General features: G+C 42.4%; 1 pseudogene; it reads left to right on the forward strand.

The window, feature by feature from the left end:
• Window positions 1-6,880: 6,880 nt before the first annotated feature.
• On the forward strand, window positions 6,881-8,115 carry LOC105834766 (annotated as a pseudogene).
• Window positions 8,116-16,902: the final 8,787 nt, after the last annotated feature.

Below are 16,902 nucleotides of genomic sequence, written 5' to 3' on the forward strand. Positions count from 1 at the left end.
GTCAATCCTTATGTATTTCGACCCGCTGAATCCGAATCCAAGATCAGAATTGCAAAATTAGTTTGCACTTCCTAACCTTAAAAAAAAATTTTTTTTTTAATGTTGGTCCGAAGGACCAGACAAGTCTATCCTTATATATTTTGATCCGCTGAATCCAAATTCAAGGTCACAATTGCTGAATTATCTCATTTTTTTCTAACCTCAAAAAAAATTTTTTTTTATAATGTTGGTCTGGCGAAACAGAATAGTCTATTTTTATGTATTTTGACCCGCTGAATCCAAATTTAATGTCAGAATTGCTGCATTGGCTCATTTTTTCTTAACTTCAAAAAAATATTTTTTTAAATCTTGGTCCGGCGTACCAGACTAATCTATTCTTATGTATGTTGATCCACTGAATCCAAATTTAAAGCCAGAATTGCTGCATTGGCTCATTTTTTCCTAACCTCAAAAAAATATTTTTTTTAAATCTTGGTCCGGCGGACCAGACTAGTCTATTTGTATGTATTTTGACCCACTGAATCCAAATTTAAGGTCAGAATTGCTGAAATGGCTTATTTTTTCCTAACTTCAAAAAACACCTTGTAAAAGCAGTTTAGATCACAAATGTATAATCCGGAACGTGCAGGCTTGCGTAACCACATTACCCGGGGAAAATTTTCTGGGAAACCACAAAAGTGAAGATTACAAAAAAAGGGTAGCGGAAATGATGGAAAACTATAGAAAACTACCCACACAGCACACTTTATCCTAGGGATGTCCCTGGGATGTCATTTTGGGATATCGCAATATCGTTGGATATCCGTGGACCGTCTGCGATATCCAAGGGATATCCAAGGGATGCACAAATGTCCACTGATTTGACATCCTGTAGATATCTCAAACGATATCCAGAGGATGTCCAAGGGATTTCCTGAGATATCGTAATATACCCTAGTAAAAAAATTTGTTAGAATTTAAAAAATTTTTTTCAGGATTTCTAATAAATATTCCGATTTTTTATAAAAATTGAAACGTTTCTCGAAAAAAACTTTAAAAATGAAGAATTTTTATTAATTTAGAAAATTTTTAAATATTTCTAAGTATTTTTGAGTTTCTAAAAATTGAAAAAAACTTGAACAAAAAATAAAAAATTCTAATTATTTTTACGGTAATCTTGTAAGAGAAAGAAGACTATAACAACATGTTTCAGCCAAGCCACAGTCGTACCCGTTAAAGCATGTTTAATCTCTATATCTGAAAAAACGGTCACCCATCCAAGTATCAACCATCGCCGACGTTGCTTGACTTCGAAGACCGTACGCATCCTAATGCCACGTGATAATCCATGAACACTTCTTGTTTATGCATACATATTTGTTATAGATCATTACAATATATGTTATCAGAAGGATGAAATATGTATAGTTAACTTATATTTTTATGAATAAATATGAAGTTTTAGTTTTTTATTCATTTTATGTTCATATGCGTGCAAAATAGCATGTGGAATAACTTATTAAAAAGTTTGTTTTTGCTCTGTTTGTATAAAATAAAATAAAAAAATTAATGTCATTTTTTATAATTTTTTTAGTATTATTAATATATACCACATTGTTTCGATAAGCGTACTTTCTTTATGTTCTGTTTTAATTCACGTTTCTTAGAGATTTAATTAACGCTTTTGTCACTCTTTTATTACATTATAATTCACTTTTCCTTTACACTTGATTTACGCTCTGTTAATTGTAAAGATAAAAGATATGATGGGATATTATCTGGATGTAATAGGATATCGTAACATATAATAGAATATCTTACAATATCTTATAATATTTTAAGATATTTTTTGAGGATATCGAAATATATTAATGGGACATCATATCATATCTTAAGATATTTTACGATATTTTAAGATATTTTTGTAGGATATCCCGGGAGCTACTCATTGAGATATCCGTGGGATCGCCTTCGTCTGTCTGGGATAATTTGGGATATCCTTAGGATAAAGTGTGCTGTGTGGGTAGGTTGTCTAATGAATCTTAAGTTGCATTTCTTAGATTCTCATATCGACTACTTCCCAGAAAATCTAGGTGATTATAGTGAAGAACATGGAGAAAGATTTCATCAGGACATCAAGGAGATGTAGTATCGATATCAAAGCAAGTGGGATGTGAATATGATGGCTGATTTTTGCTGGATGTTATGTCTCTGTGAAAGGAAAGAAACGTAAGAGAAAGCCATTGCATAGAATCTTCAAGAATAAAAGAGATATGATAGAAAAAAGGAGTGAATTTTTTACGCTATTTATAGAAGCTCAAACTTGTCATACGTATTGAATTTTCCCCGGGTAATATGGTTACGCAAGCCTGCACGTTTCGGATTATACATTTGTGATCCAAACTGCTTTTACAAGATGTTTTTTGAGGTTAGGAAAAAATGAGCCATTTCAGCAATTCTGACCTTGAATTTGGATTCAGCGGATCAACATACATAAAAATAGACTAGTCTGGTCCACCAGACCAAGATTTAAAAAAAATATTTTTTTAAGGTTAGGAAAAAATGAGCCAATTCAGCAATTCTGACCTTGGATTTGGATTCAGCGGGTCAAAATACATAAGGATAGACTTGTCTGGTCCGTCGGACCAACATTAAAAAAAAATTTTTTTTGAGGTTAGGAAATGTGAGTTAACTTTGCAACTCTGACCTTGGATTCGGATTCAGCGGGTAAAATACATAAGGATTGACTAGTCTAGCCCGCCGGACCAACCACTTTTTTTTTGTGTGCCTGTGTAATCAACGCATAGCCTGGGCTCTCCGCTCTTCTTTTTCACCAATACGATAGGGCTAGCGTATTCCGAACAACTGGGGCGGACTATCCCCTTGCTGATCCATTCGTCAACAATTCCACTTACTACGTTCTGTTGCTCCGCTGATAATCTTCGTGGGTTTTGATGAACGGGTACCTCATCCTTCAGAATCAGATGCATTCTCACGCCGCTATCCTTCGTTTTCCGGGGATAATAATTTTGCACCAATTCTTGTACGCGTTCCTTCACCTGAATATCCCTTACATGGCTGAGATCGACCTCGTTCTTTGACCTTTCGTCTTCTTCGTCTTGGACGTCGATGCATAGAACTTCCGACTACGTTGTTTCATCCTTTGTCATGTCAGTAGAAGCTTTCGGTCCCTCGCCATGGAATTCCGTCAACATTGTCTTTTGTCTGTGTATGTGGATTTCTGCAAAATCGGACAATTCGCCACCTAAAAGAAAATCATGCGTCGTGAAGTGATCGGGCACCACATCAATATCCAGCATGAGAGTAAGGCCGTCTATTGTCACATCCGCTGTAAACCTCTCTAGCGTGCTGCAGCCTGTGGCGCCCATGCCATCGAACTTCGTCGTCACCGGTCGGGTCTGTGGAGCACAAAGCAATACATAAAAACTTGATCGCACTAAGTGCAAGTCGCTACCGGAGTCGATTATTGCCGTAACGTTTTTATCTAGAATCTTCACGTCCTTGTATATCTTCTTATCGCCGTGCGAGCATACTACGTCAATCCTCCTAGTCGTGGCATCTTTATCTTGGGAGTCCGATCCTTTTAAACACTTCGCTGCAATGTGGCCGAATTCGCCGCAAGAATAGCACCTTGATTCTTTCGCTTTATGTGGACACTTCTTGCCCAGATGTTTGGTATCGCCACAGTTGTAACACTTCTTGGGATTAGAAGTTGCTGTCGCACGACTGGTGTTGCTCGTTGACTTGTCCTTGCCCGCCGCCTGCGACCGATGCTTCGCCTTATTTCTATTGGCTCGCTGGGCCTCATATTGTACAAACCTCTGCCGCAATTCCTTAATGGATGTCACGTTATACAAGATGGCCTTATTAGATTCTTCCTCTTTTACACCGTCTATTATATATTGAATCTTGGCTGCTATCTCAATTTCAACGTGACTTGCTAATTCTAACATCCGGTAGATGTATTCTTGAAATGTCTCGTCAGCTTTCTTTGTCGCTGCACTCAGCTCCTTGTGTATCTGTTTACTATTTAATGTTTTACCGAATTCTTCGATGAACGCTCTCTTGAGATCGCGATACGATCGTGCATGGCATTCGAAATTAGCGAAAAGTTTTGCTGATCCGCGCAATAACCTTTTCACATGTATAATCTTCTGCGCATCCGTCCAAAAACATACCTCTGCCGTTCCCTCGAATAGGGCAAACCATCTTCGCACGCTCTGAGTGCCATCTCCGCTGAATGTCACTAACGCATCCTCGACGTCCTTGAATGTCAACACTGTTCTCAATCTGTTGTGCGTCTCCTCGCGCGTGGCGTGACCGTCGTCGAAAGCGGTGTCCTCATTGGTCCATGACATCCCTAGACCGCGAGCCGCTGATCTCGTACCGCCATCTATTATGTCGCGTGTGATGCTTCTTATACCGCCACGCGCGCCCGCCATATTTCCGCCGTGGACGCTACTCACGTCTTCTTCGACATCCTCTTTCTCGTCGCTTGTGTCGTCCTCGTCGTCCTTTCCTTGTTGCAGAGCCGCCCGCAACCTTTTACGGAGGACCGCCTTCGTTCCCGATACCTGTAATCCCAACTCGCGCAATCGGCTCTTCAACGTTTCCTTTTTGTAGCTTTTCCAGATTGTCGCCGAACGCCATCGGTGCGTTCCCGCTGCTGGAAATCCCCGATGTTTCGCCCGTCTGTGGAGAGTTCTCTTCCGATTCTAAAGTTCTTTGCAGTCTCTCGTATAACACCATTTGGCTGCCCGTCGTTGGCAATCCGAGGTCCTCGAGCTTCGTCACCAGCTTGTTGATCGACATGTCGGCGTGTTTGCTGTGCTCGTCGTATCCATCGTGTTCGCCGTGTTTGTCGCACTTGCCGTTTAGGTTTAGGTTATCGTTCCGCTGTTTCGATACGCGCGTGTCTCATCTCGCAGCACGTAACCGCGCTTCACTGAACCTGCCACATTGCAGAATGTAGTTTTACCGCGTCGTCACTCACACAATGTTGTCCCGCCTTATGGACTCGGTTTGCCGTGTCGTCTCCCGTATATCACCCGATTGCTTTTCTCGTACCCGGAAATCCCATCCGCGACACTGCTATTTTTCTTTGCGGTTCCGACTCGCGATCCCGGACGAGCCCCCAGATTGTAGGATCAGAGATGGAAGACGAGATTTACTGAGTAATAGAAACTTTATTTGTAACCGTCATTCGACCGTTCGCGGGAGACTCTTCTTTTCTACTGCCGCTTTTTTTCCCCTTTCTTACTCTAAAACCCGCTTCTTCCGCTGGTCCTCAGTGTTGCCAACCGCGCCAAATCCTCCATTCCTACATTATCTTTGACAGTATGGCCTCCAATATTGCTAATAAAGTATCTCTGCAACAAAAAAGACAAATCACATATTTTAGAATACTTTAATTTATTGCCAAATTATTTGAGAAACCTTGTTATGTATGTTTTACTGCTAGTTTTACTTATTATTAATTTATAAAAACAAGTGAAGAAAAATTATATAAATATGTATATATATTGTCACGACTTTTCCTGACCGGAAAAGCCGCGATCAAAAACAACAGCAAGACCGTTAGGGTAACTGATACCCGTAATGCCGTGTTTGCCACACTTGAATCTCGGCCACACGCCATCACAAATAATTGTTGGGCGCCAGACGCGCTCGACGACGCGTCACTTCACGAAATTCGCTATACTAAGGTGGCCTCGATCCTCGCGCAACAATCTCGACTAGCTCTGTCTAACGGTAGAGGGGCGGGGCTGAGTGTAAGGGAGCGGGCAACGACGACAACACGAAAGGGCGGGCGACACACAAGAGAAATCAACTCCGTACTTAACAATTAACAGAAATTTATGTAAAATAAAAGCAAAGAGTAGAAGTGTTATCGCAGGGACGTAAACGATCCGCTATATTGCCGCGGTCGACGCAAATAACACTCGTCGTTCCGACAAAGCGGCGCTACGGCAACGAACAATACAAAAAGAAACGCGAATGATACACCGAGAGATCCCGCGGCATACGCGCGGCCGACAAAGACGGACGATGGGATTTTCCGCGCACAAAAAGTTCCGGGCGTTCGAACGTGCCGACACTCCCGGCAACGATGGACCACGACCGCGAGACTCGCGAGGGAAGGAAAGCGATCGTCGGCCGCCGCCGCGTCCTACTTCGCCGCGAAAACGGAAGTCTCGTCCACCTGTTACTCGTGACACGATACTCGCTCGCGCGAGGGCTTTGCGGTGCACGCGGTCGAGGGGGATCTCCGACGGAATCCGAATGTCCCCGCGAACGTCTTCCCTGTGGCTTGGCGCGTTAGTGTCCCGCCCGCTTGCATCCAATAAACCTCCAAAACCCGAACACGCGAACGTGTAACCGCCCCGCGGCCCACGCGCGTCACGTACCAACGCGAAAATGGATGCAAAACGGACCCGGGGACACCCCGCTAGCCGGCAACCACTCACACGAAAATATTACCACTGCGGACCACCGCCGATAAGATCCAGGATCCGTTCGCCTTCCTTGTCACTAAACTCGCCCCGGCCGCTATCGTCCAAGCCTCACAAGCACGCCGGCCAGACCGATAACTCCTCACCCTTACTACGCAGCTTATCGCCACAACCGCTCGCACGCAAAAGCGGGGCGGATTGCGGTCAATCCCGGATCGACACCGCGACCCCCCCTTCGGTCATACGCATTGTCTCCGCGCCGCGACCCAATTGCGGTAGGGCGCGCATGGCATTTAAGAGTCACTTTCGATAAGATAAATGTAAATAATATATTGTGCAGCTTTATGTATAATATTTTGAAAGTAAACATTTATTGTGATTATTTTTATATCCAAAGTATGAAAACAATATTACTATTATGAATATTTGAAGAACAGTTATTTGATTTAAAATTAATTATCCTTAATTACAGGGTGTCGCGTGTAGTATTTACATATTTATTAAATTTAATAAAACCTAGCTTAGAAAAACAACCTAAAGATGGATATGGACAATGCACAATTTCTCCAGACATACAATTATTAGTAGCATTATGGACTATGGCAACACCTGACTCATATAGGTAATTGTGAAATAAATAAATATTAATACTGTTTATTATACTATATGTATTCTGTATGTATATGTACTTAAGAGATCAGTTTGTGACCGATTCAATATTGGACAAGCAACTGCTTGGCGTGCTAATAGAAGAGTTTGCTCAGCGATTTATTCTTTAGCACCTGAATTTATTAAATGGCCAGATGTAGAGGAAGCAGAATATACATGGACGGATATTCAAATGAAACATAAGTTTCCAAAAGTAATTGGTGCCATAGACCCACATACATATACATAAACCGAAGAAACATGCAGAAAGTTACATAAATCGAAAAGGTTATCATTCAATACAACTGCAAGTAAGTGAGACATTTGGTGTAATCAATAACATGAATCATAATTATATGATTAAACATTGAAAGAAAAATTGATGAATGCTTAAATATTTTAACATTTGTTGTAGGTTATATGTGATTCCACCTAAAAATTTATTCACTGCTACGCAGGACAACCTGGTTCTGTGCACGATATGCGTGTATTCCGGCTAAGTAACGTTCAATCTATGTGTACAGAAAACTATTTCCCACACGATAGTCATCTAATAGGAGATGCTGCGTATACTTTGCAAAAACACGTAATGGTGCTTTATAAGAACAATGGCCATTTGACTGACGCACAAATTAATTTTAATGAACGTTTAAGTTCGGCTCGTGTAATGATTGAAAGAGCCATCGGTTTACTGAAAGGACATTTTCGTAGTCTCTTAGATAAATTATATATGAAACGGACGGATCTTATACCTCAGTACATTATTACTTGTATGCTGCACAATATTTGTATTTTACATGAAGATTTTATAGATGATGTAATCGTTGATAGTGTTACGTCCGGCCGATTTTTCGCGCCGGCCGTAACACGATCTAAGCAAGGATCGCGCCTTGCGATGACGCGTTACCGTGGTAACGGAGTGCGAACGGATTCACGCGCTCTCGGTGCCGGGGACCGGTGGATCACGCGCTGCGAGCATGCGGCCCGCTCCTTGCGGCGCACATGCGTCAATTAAAAACATTTTTTATTAACAAACCAAATGAGATATCATAAAATCTCCAAAAGGGGAGTGATCCTCACCCTAGCCGGCTTCCCTCTGAGGCGCCTCGGCCCTAGATCACTAGTAGTAATCGCGCAAATCAACTAATTCATTAATTACTCCTCGGAGAGGGGGTAAGCCTACGCTTTCGCCGGCGCCGGTGAATTCACACTCGCGCGGGACCATTTGGGGTAGGGCAGTGTAAGGGCTGAACACCCTTAATTAATTGATAAACGGAGTAAATGAGTTTCGAACACAAGAAGGAGCACGCTGTATCTCCGTGATACCGGAATCTTCTATCCTCAACTCCGTTATGAAAAACTCAATTACGGAATGTGAGCGATTAAAAGGAGCGAGCGATAGTTGCACGCCCTGCGACTAAAAAATACGAATAAGAGGGCAAAATTTCATCTGGCGACCATAAAGTCAACCACGACAATTAATTAATTGTCGAATTAAATGACAGGCGTTAGATGATTTATTGCTCCTCTTTTCGCGCTCTTCACCCCCGAACGCCCTCACTTGCAGATATATAAGCCGCGATTTTCGGGCAAAAAGAGAGATTTTACCTCCTTGTCTCGCGCCGAAAGATCGTAAGACGTGCTCATAATATTTCGCGATTCCCCGCGTCTGAACTTAGAATATTTTTCGTATTTCACAATTCGAACTTGGAAAATTTACATACTTGGACTTAGAATATTTTGCGGTACTCAGAGAGACTCGAGGTGGCAATTTCTCCCTTGCATTATTAATTAGTTTTTTTTAAATATAATTATAGAACGCGATCATAGCGAGCGTCGTGCGTGCGAGACATACAAGTGTGAAGCCGGAAATTTGTGAAGGTGCAAGTTCCCTATTTTTCCATAAACTTCTTCATTAAAGCCAGTGCAATTAAATTTAAGTTTTTCTCTTTTCTTTTCTTTTCTTTTCCTCTTTTTCTTTGCGTCGCGGAATTGCGTGTGCAAGATAATCGGTGGTGCTTCAACCCCCCTTTTTTTACTATCCCTTCAGACATCGCGAGTGGTGAACCACAGTGCATTGCTGTGTTCCGCGAGGATCACGGCAGCCCCCGTCCCCCGCTGAGTGAGGGCGTTTCAGCGTTCTCTCGTAGCACTCGGGAGGATCGTGCGCTTTGGCGCTCTCCCCCCTCTCCCCCCCTCCCCCTATCTCCCTCTCCCTCTCCCTCTCCCTCTCTCTCTCTCTCTCTCTCTCTCTCTCTCTCTCTGTGGTGAGTATAGCGTGCGGTCGTGCTGTTCTTCGCTCCGTTTTTTGTGCTTTTACTGCTGGTTATTGCCCCTTGGGGCCGCTTTTTTTGCAGTTGCATGGTCAGAGGCGCACTTTTCTGACACTTTTCCTCTACGGTGAGTGTCCACTTGGCTTTTGTTTGGCTCATTTTGGCAATTCTTTGATTGGATTCGTCGTATGACTCTGGATCTTTCCTTCTGTCTTACCATCTTTATTGGCTGTCTCACCTCTGCGCACGCGCTACCTCCGTCAGCCGTCTTCTTCTGCAGTGCTTCATCTCGCCGCGTGGCCCGAGTCCTATCTCTGCTGCGTGAACTCCGCGTGACTCCTGCGTCTAACGGGCGTTCAGTTTGAAACCTTGCTATATACTGTGAAGTGTTGACAGTATTTTGACTGTGTGCGTACAAAACTTATAATAGTCGTCGAACACTGTTTTCTTAGTGTGCCACCTTCGCGTTGTACCGCGAGTGTTACTGTAGAGTCATTTTATTCGGACATTTTTAATAGTTATTCTGACTTCTCCACATACTAATGCAGCCGACGTGCGCCAGGTGTAAGAAGCAGATAGCTACCGCATCGATTGTGTGTGACTGTCGAAAAACGTTTCATCCCGGGTGTGTAAAATTATATTCCGTTAATAAGTACGCAGATACCTGCTGTAAGGCGCCTGCAATGTCATTAAGCGCGCCTTCTACTCTAGTTGCAGAGGGGACTGCACAACTGTCAGACTTGGCTTGCGCAACTGATTCTATGTGTCCCCTTGCTGAGTCACTTGTACCGTCGCGATCGCAGCCGAAATTAGAAACCAATTCTACCACGGACGCATTGTTGCTGCAGCTGGTTGAGCAACTGAGAGAGTGCAATGAGAGGTTCTCAGCATTCGCTGACGAACAACGCATAACTAATAGCGAAATGCGTGAGAAACTAGACCGGCTGAGTGACATTGCGGGCGTGGTGGAACGTAACAGTCAGCGCATTGCTTCACTCGAGCAACGCTGCACTGACCTCGTGCGTGATGTAGGTGTTCTGAGGCATGATCGGGGGTCATCAGGTCAGGCTTCCAATTCGCAAACAGACAACATGCTTATTATATCGGGCATACCCGACTCTCTATCTACAACTCCGCCGATATTAGTTCGGAATGTGTTCGAGTCGCTCGGTGTCTCCGATCTTGCCTGTCACATCTTAGATGTTAGGGCGGCTGGTCGCCGCCAACCGCCTGTGGCGTCCCATGCATCGCCTTCGCATCCTTCGTTGTCCTCGCGACCACTGCACGCCCATTCAACTAGCTCTTTAATTGTAACCTTGACCTCCTCCGCCGTGCGTAACAAGGTTATTTCTGCGAAGCGAGTGCGACGAGCGCTGATGTTGAGAGAGGTGAGTAACTCCAACTCCGATCGCAATATTTATGTCAATGAACTGCTCCCTAAAGACGTCTATGAGCTGCTGAAACTCACCAGGCGTGTGGCTCGTGAAAAGTCGTACCGTTACGTCTGGTTAAGCGGCGGACATATTTATGTCCGACATTCTGATGGTAAGCCTAGCACTCCCATCGCCTCTCAGGCTGACCTGGATGCTCTTGTCTGACTGAATCTTCCTTTGAACTTGTCTTCCTCTGCTAAATCATGCTCTTCCAACCTTCAACCCTCCTGTTTTAACATGGCTCAACTCAATGCTAACTCGTTGCGTGGCCACATAGACCTTATCAGACTTCAGTTTCATAATGCTTCCCACCATGTAATATCCATATCCGAGACATGGCTTCATGAAGGTGTCTCTGATGCCCTGGTTGGCATGGACGAATACTTCCTAATCAGGAATGACCGCTTGAGTCGCGCGGGGGGTGGTGTTGCATGCTATATACACAAGTCACTCAAGGCTACAGTCATTGCTGCGTCCGGTAGTAACGGTAACGATAACGATATCAACAGCCCTGAATTTCTTATCATTGAAATTCGTCTACCTCTGGGCGAAGCTGTACTATTTGCGTCCATCTACAGAAGACCTAAAGGCCACCTTTTTCATGACTTTGTAGATAAGCTTACTGCCGTCTCTCATCGTTATAAAAATATTGTCATTGGCGGCGACTTAAACTGCAACCTGTTAATGAATAACTTTGAAGCCAACTACTTACGAGAACTTGCTTCTAGTTTGTCTCTACACATTGTGCCCTCAGAAGCCACGCACCACACCTCCATCTCCGACTCGTGGTTAGATGTTTTAATTATCGATGATCCCGACAAGATCTTCTCCTTCACCAAGTTCCCTTGTCCATTCATAGCCGGTCATGATCTCCTTCATCTTTCTCTTTCCTTCCATTCCGAACCAAATATTACGTGACCCATGGTGCGGCGCTCCTTCAGGGACATCAATGGCGACGAGTTTCTCAGTTTCATCCTTGAGAAGATGACTGAGGTTCAGTCCGAGTTTGACTTTCTGTCCGATGGAGTAGATGTTTCCCGTTTGTGTAAACTCCTGTCTGGTACTCTGCTTGAAGCATTGGATGTTTTTGCACCCGCTCGTGAGATTGTGATCAAGCGCCCCCCTATCAAATGGCTTTCAGTACAACTCAAAGCCCGTCTAAAATATCGTAATCTACTCTTTAAACAAGCCAAGCGGTCGGGCAGCCTCCTCGGGTTTGCTAGGTACAGACTTTTCAGGAACCAACTCAATGCCGATATCAAACAGGCAAAGGCTGAATTTCTTTTTACCTCTCTTAACAATATCACTGACCCGGCGAAGCTCTGGAAGGAGCTTGCTCGACTTGGTCTCACAAAATCTAATTTCGTGTCTCCTCTTCATTTATTCAAGTCCGACAAACTTAATTCCTACTATGCTTCGGTTTCCAGTGTCTTATCACGATTTTTCTTCAGCCATTACACTAATTTCTTACCCTACTAGTCAACCTCAGCTCTTTTTTTCCACTGTTTTGCCTAGCGCAGTATACAAACTTATTGCCTCTCGACCGCCTCATTCGTATGCTTCCGGTTTCGATGGTATCCCTCTTCCTATTATACAAATGGCCTGGTCTGGCATTGCTTTGTCGCTCACTACTTTGTTTAATCACTCACTAAATTCTTCGGTGTTCCCGTCCGATTGGAAGCGGGCTCTTGTTCGCCCGCTCTCTAAGATTCGTGCTCCTATATCTCCATCAGACACCAGACCCATTGCTAATCTACCGGAAATTTCTAAAATTCTGGAAAGGATAGTGATCAAGCAAATCACAAACTACATTGAAGAGTACAGTCTTCTAGATCATAGACAATCCGCCTATCATCTGGGTTACAACACCCAATCTGCTCTTCTACGAGTCTGTGATGATATCAGGTTGGCGATTGATAATAGACCATCCTTGTTTTATTCGACTTCAGCAAGGCATTTGACACCGTCCCCCATCTTCTTTTGCTTACCAAACTTAAAAGCCTTGGTTTCTCTGACACTGTTCTCACCTGGCTCTTCTCATATCTGACTGGCAGAACTCAGGCTGTTGTCGATGATTCTGGGATTCGTTCGGAATGGCTCCCTACATCTCTAGGCGTTCCGCAAGGTTCTGTTCTCGGCCCACTACTGTTCTCTCTCTTCGTCAACGACATAAGTAAGGTCCTGTCATTCTCCAACCATATGCTCTTCGCTGATGACCTCCAAATATATCTTTCCTGCTCACTTGCAGAAATAGTCCATGGTCTGGAACGGATCACTAGGGATGCAACTGCTATCTCCGAATACGCGAGAGCAAACGGGCTTAAGCTTAATCTAGCCAAATCCAAAGTGATAGTTTTTGCCAGCCAGGAGTACTCTAGAAGCATCGACTTAGACTTATTGCCACCGGTCACTGTCGACCAGACCAAACTACCTTTTGTCAGAGAGGTTCGTAACTTGGGTGTCACATTGACCTCAAACCTCTCTTGGAGAAAACACGTTGTGCACATCTCTCAGGCTGTACATTATGCTTTATACAAACTTAAATTTAATAAAAATGCTCTCTCTACCAAGCTCAGGATCAAACTTGTTAATAGCCTTATTCTTCCGCACATCGACTACTGTTGCCTAGTATATCATGGCTTAAGTTCCGAACTTAATACTAAACTGCAATGTTTAGTCAATTGTTGCATAAGATTTATTTTCAATCTTAGACGGGATGAGCATATTACGCCATACAGACGCAGTTTGGGATGGCTTTCGGTTAAGAGCAGAAGGTTTTACTTTCTTGGCTGTTTGACCTACCGTATTCTACATTTACCCTCCCCTTCGTATCTAAGTGAACTTTTCCCCTCTCCTGACCCCCCCGTCAGGAGATCTGATCGTTCCACGTCCTCCACCTTCCTCATCCCCTCTCATCGTACCATTATCTATAGAAACTCTTTTCGCCTTTCCGCTATTTATTTTTGGCACTCACTCCCAGACCATATCATCTCCGCGTCCTCTCTGGATTCCTTTAAAGTTCTCCTTCGCACGTTCTTGTATGAGTCTGAGCCTGTGATTACCGTCTGATAGTCGTACTATATCGCTTTTTACGCGAATTCTTGGTTTTAGTACTTAAGAATAGATGCATGCATATAACGTAGAATTAGGATTTAGTCTTATCTTATCTTTCAGCTATTCTGTTTGGCTTCAAAGTTTTTCAAAGTTTTTCACTCTATACGTTTTTCACTTCATCAGTCTTTCATCTTCCATGTTTCATCTCATCATCACCTGTTCTTTTACTTTACATTTCTACTTAGCCTCAACTACAAATTTTACACTTAGCGTTGTTAGTTCTTCTATCAACCCTGTGCTGATCTTTCATGTCTCTCGCCCTCCATGATGTCACTGTCCCCCTATTCTCACCTCATCTATCTCATTATCCACCATTTAAGCTTAGGTTCATGTATACTTTAGTGTTTATCTTTCTGCGAATCTTGTATATAAATCTAGCAACTTACGCTTCCTTTTATATTTGCTCTACTTTTACTTAAATACTGTTACTATTCTTAATAGCTCTGCTCCCTAGCTTATACTATGCTTGTGCTGATTCGCGCTTCAATTTATTCTCTTGTATTCTTAGCATCTTTATACCGTTGTTGTTCTCTATTATAATTATTATAACTCACGTCTGTACTTATTTTATCTTTTGCCCTTCAGCTCATGCTTGGGCATAATAAAGTGTATCATCATCTCTCTCTCTCTCTCTCCCCCATCCTTTCGAGGACGACCAGCCAACGGTGCGGGAAGGTGCGCGCTGCAAAGCGTACACTCTTGCCCGTCAATCGCCCCTGCGAAGTCGTAAGACTTTAGCGTAGACGCAGGGCCACCGGCGCGCTATATGCGTTCCGCCATTCTTGACAGCACCGGAGCGGACACCAAAGACGGTGCCGCTACCAAACCAGGCGCCTCCACCCAAATCTATGGTGAGATATACGTCTCTGGATCCTCTCGATCCACGCCTTCAGGCGATCCAGCGTCCTCCGAATAACAATATAGCAGTCGTCGCGCGAAGCATCGATCGAACGCGCCGCTCGACAAATCAAGTCAATAAATCTATTACACTAAATATCTGTTAAAATTATGAGAACTACAAAAGATATGGCATTCCCCGTCATAGGGCGGGAAGATCAATTAAATAAAACTATGTGTAATTCAAATTCATATAACCGTGCTGCACCTGCAACTCTCTCTCTGTTTCCGCTCGGCAGAGAGGAGCTTAAACTATTATAAAAATTCGGAGAAATAATATTTCGCGATCCTGACCCCGCCGGACGTAACAATAGAAACAATATTTCCGCGATTGCACATCATACAAATTAATGCTCAAGATAAGGAAAGGGGTGAAAAAAGAAATGCGCTAACATATATGTTGAACGAAAGATTGTAAAACATGTTTATATTTTTACAAATTATTTTACAAATTATATTTTATAAAAAATTTACCGTTTATTTTTGTAATAACATGACATCACATGTAATATTAAAATAATACGTATAATAATAATAAAATACTACATGACATGTACTACTTTTGCAATAAATATATCACATGCAATAAATATTGCAAAACTGAAAGAAAATGTTTATCCATACTTATATTTAATATTTAATTTAACGTATCTATATAAATAAAAATGTAAAATGTTTGTTACTCATCTAAGATCTCTGTAAGTTTTTCATCGTTGCTTTGAAATTTTGACACAACATTGCATTCGTAACCGGGAGTGTTCTTATAGGGTCTGATTTTGGAAATACCGTGTGTTTTAAAAACGATGGCCAAAATTTAATTTTTAACAATATTTTTTAAATGATATTTTTTTGTAATTTTGACACAACGTTGTATTGAATTTAGTTAGAAGTACGTGAATAAATGAATATTAGATTTATTAATGATCGTTTCATAAATGCAGGCCTTTAATTTGAGAATGATTCTTTTAGCGTGTATATGACAATTTAGAATCAATGGCAGGATTTGAAATTTTGACACAATGTTGCATTCGAAAACGGGAGTGTTTTTATGGGGTTTGATTTTGGATATACCGGATGTTTAAAAAATGATGGCCATAATTTAAATGTAAAAAATAGTTTTTCATTAATATTATTGAAATTTTGACCCATTGAGACGGGGAGAGACAAAAAGAAACCGAGAGACGGGGAGAGACGGATAGAGATCATGAGAGGCGGGGAGAGACCGGGAGAGACGGAGAGAAATGGGGAGAGACCGGAAGAGACGGGGAGAGACGGGGAGAGACCGGCAGAGACGAGTAGAGACGGGAAGAGACGGGGAGAGACGGGGAGGGACCGGGAATGACGGGGAGAGACCGGGAGAGACGGGTAGAGACCGGGAGAGACGGGGAGAGACTGGGAGAGACCGGGAGAGACGGGAAGAGACGGGGAGAGACGAGTAGAGACCGGGAGAGACCGGGAGAGACGGGGAAAGACGGGGAGAGACCAGGAGAGACGGGGAAAGATGGGAGAGACCGGGAGAGACGAAGAATGTTTCTATTGTGTTTAAATTAAGGTAATAAGAAAAATAAACATGGCTGTTATTTTATTGAAAAAAAGGGACTTATTTAAAACAGTCTTTTGAATAGATTTCTAAATTCATGGCAGCTTTTAGAAAAAAAAGTTAGAAGTACGTGAATAAATGAATATTAGATTTATTAAAGATAGATAAATGCTTATTCAAAAATAAAATTAAAAGAGCAACAGTAAAGCAAGGCTCTTGAAAGTTAAACAACGAAAGCAAACAAAATTTGAAAAAAACGTAACATAAGAATAGAGAGCCACAGCAACGCGTGGCAGGGCATAGCTAGTATAATATAAAATAACGTATATAATATAAAACCAAAATAGACATTATGCAAGGGACAAACTATTATATACGTGTAACGAATTTAACGTAAAGTAAAACATACAATTTATGAAAAAAAAAAAAAAAAAAAAAAAAAACAGCCAATGTATACGCATAAATAAAATTTCACCTTATTTTTATCCTTTAAGGAGAATTCACACCTTGGTAGAAAAACAGAAGCCAATCAGAATTCGCACTGA

The sequence above is a fragment of the Monomorium pharaonis genome, chromosome 10, assembly GCF_013373865.1.
Source record: "Monomorium pharaonis isolate MP-MQ-018 chromosome 10, ASM1337386v2, whole genome shotgun sequence".
NCBI lineage: Eukaryota > Metazoa > Arthropoda > Insecta > Hymenoptera > Formicidae > Monomorium > Monomorium pharaonis.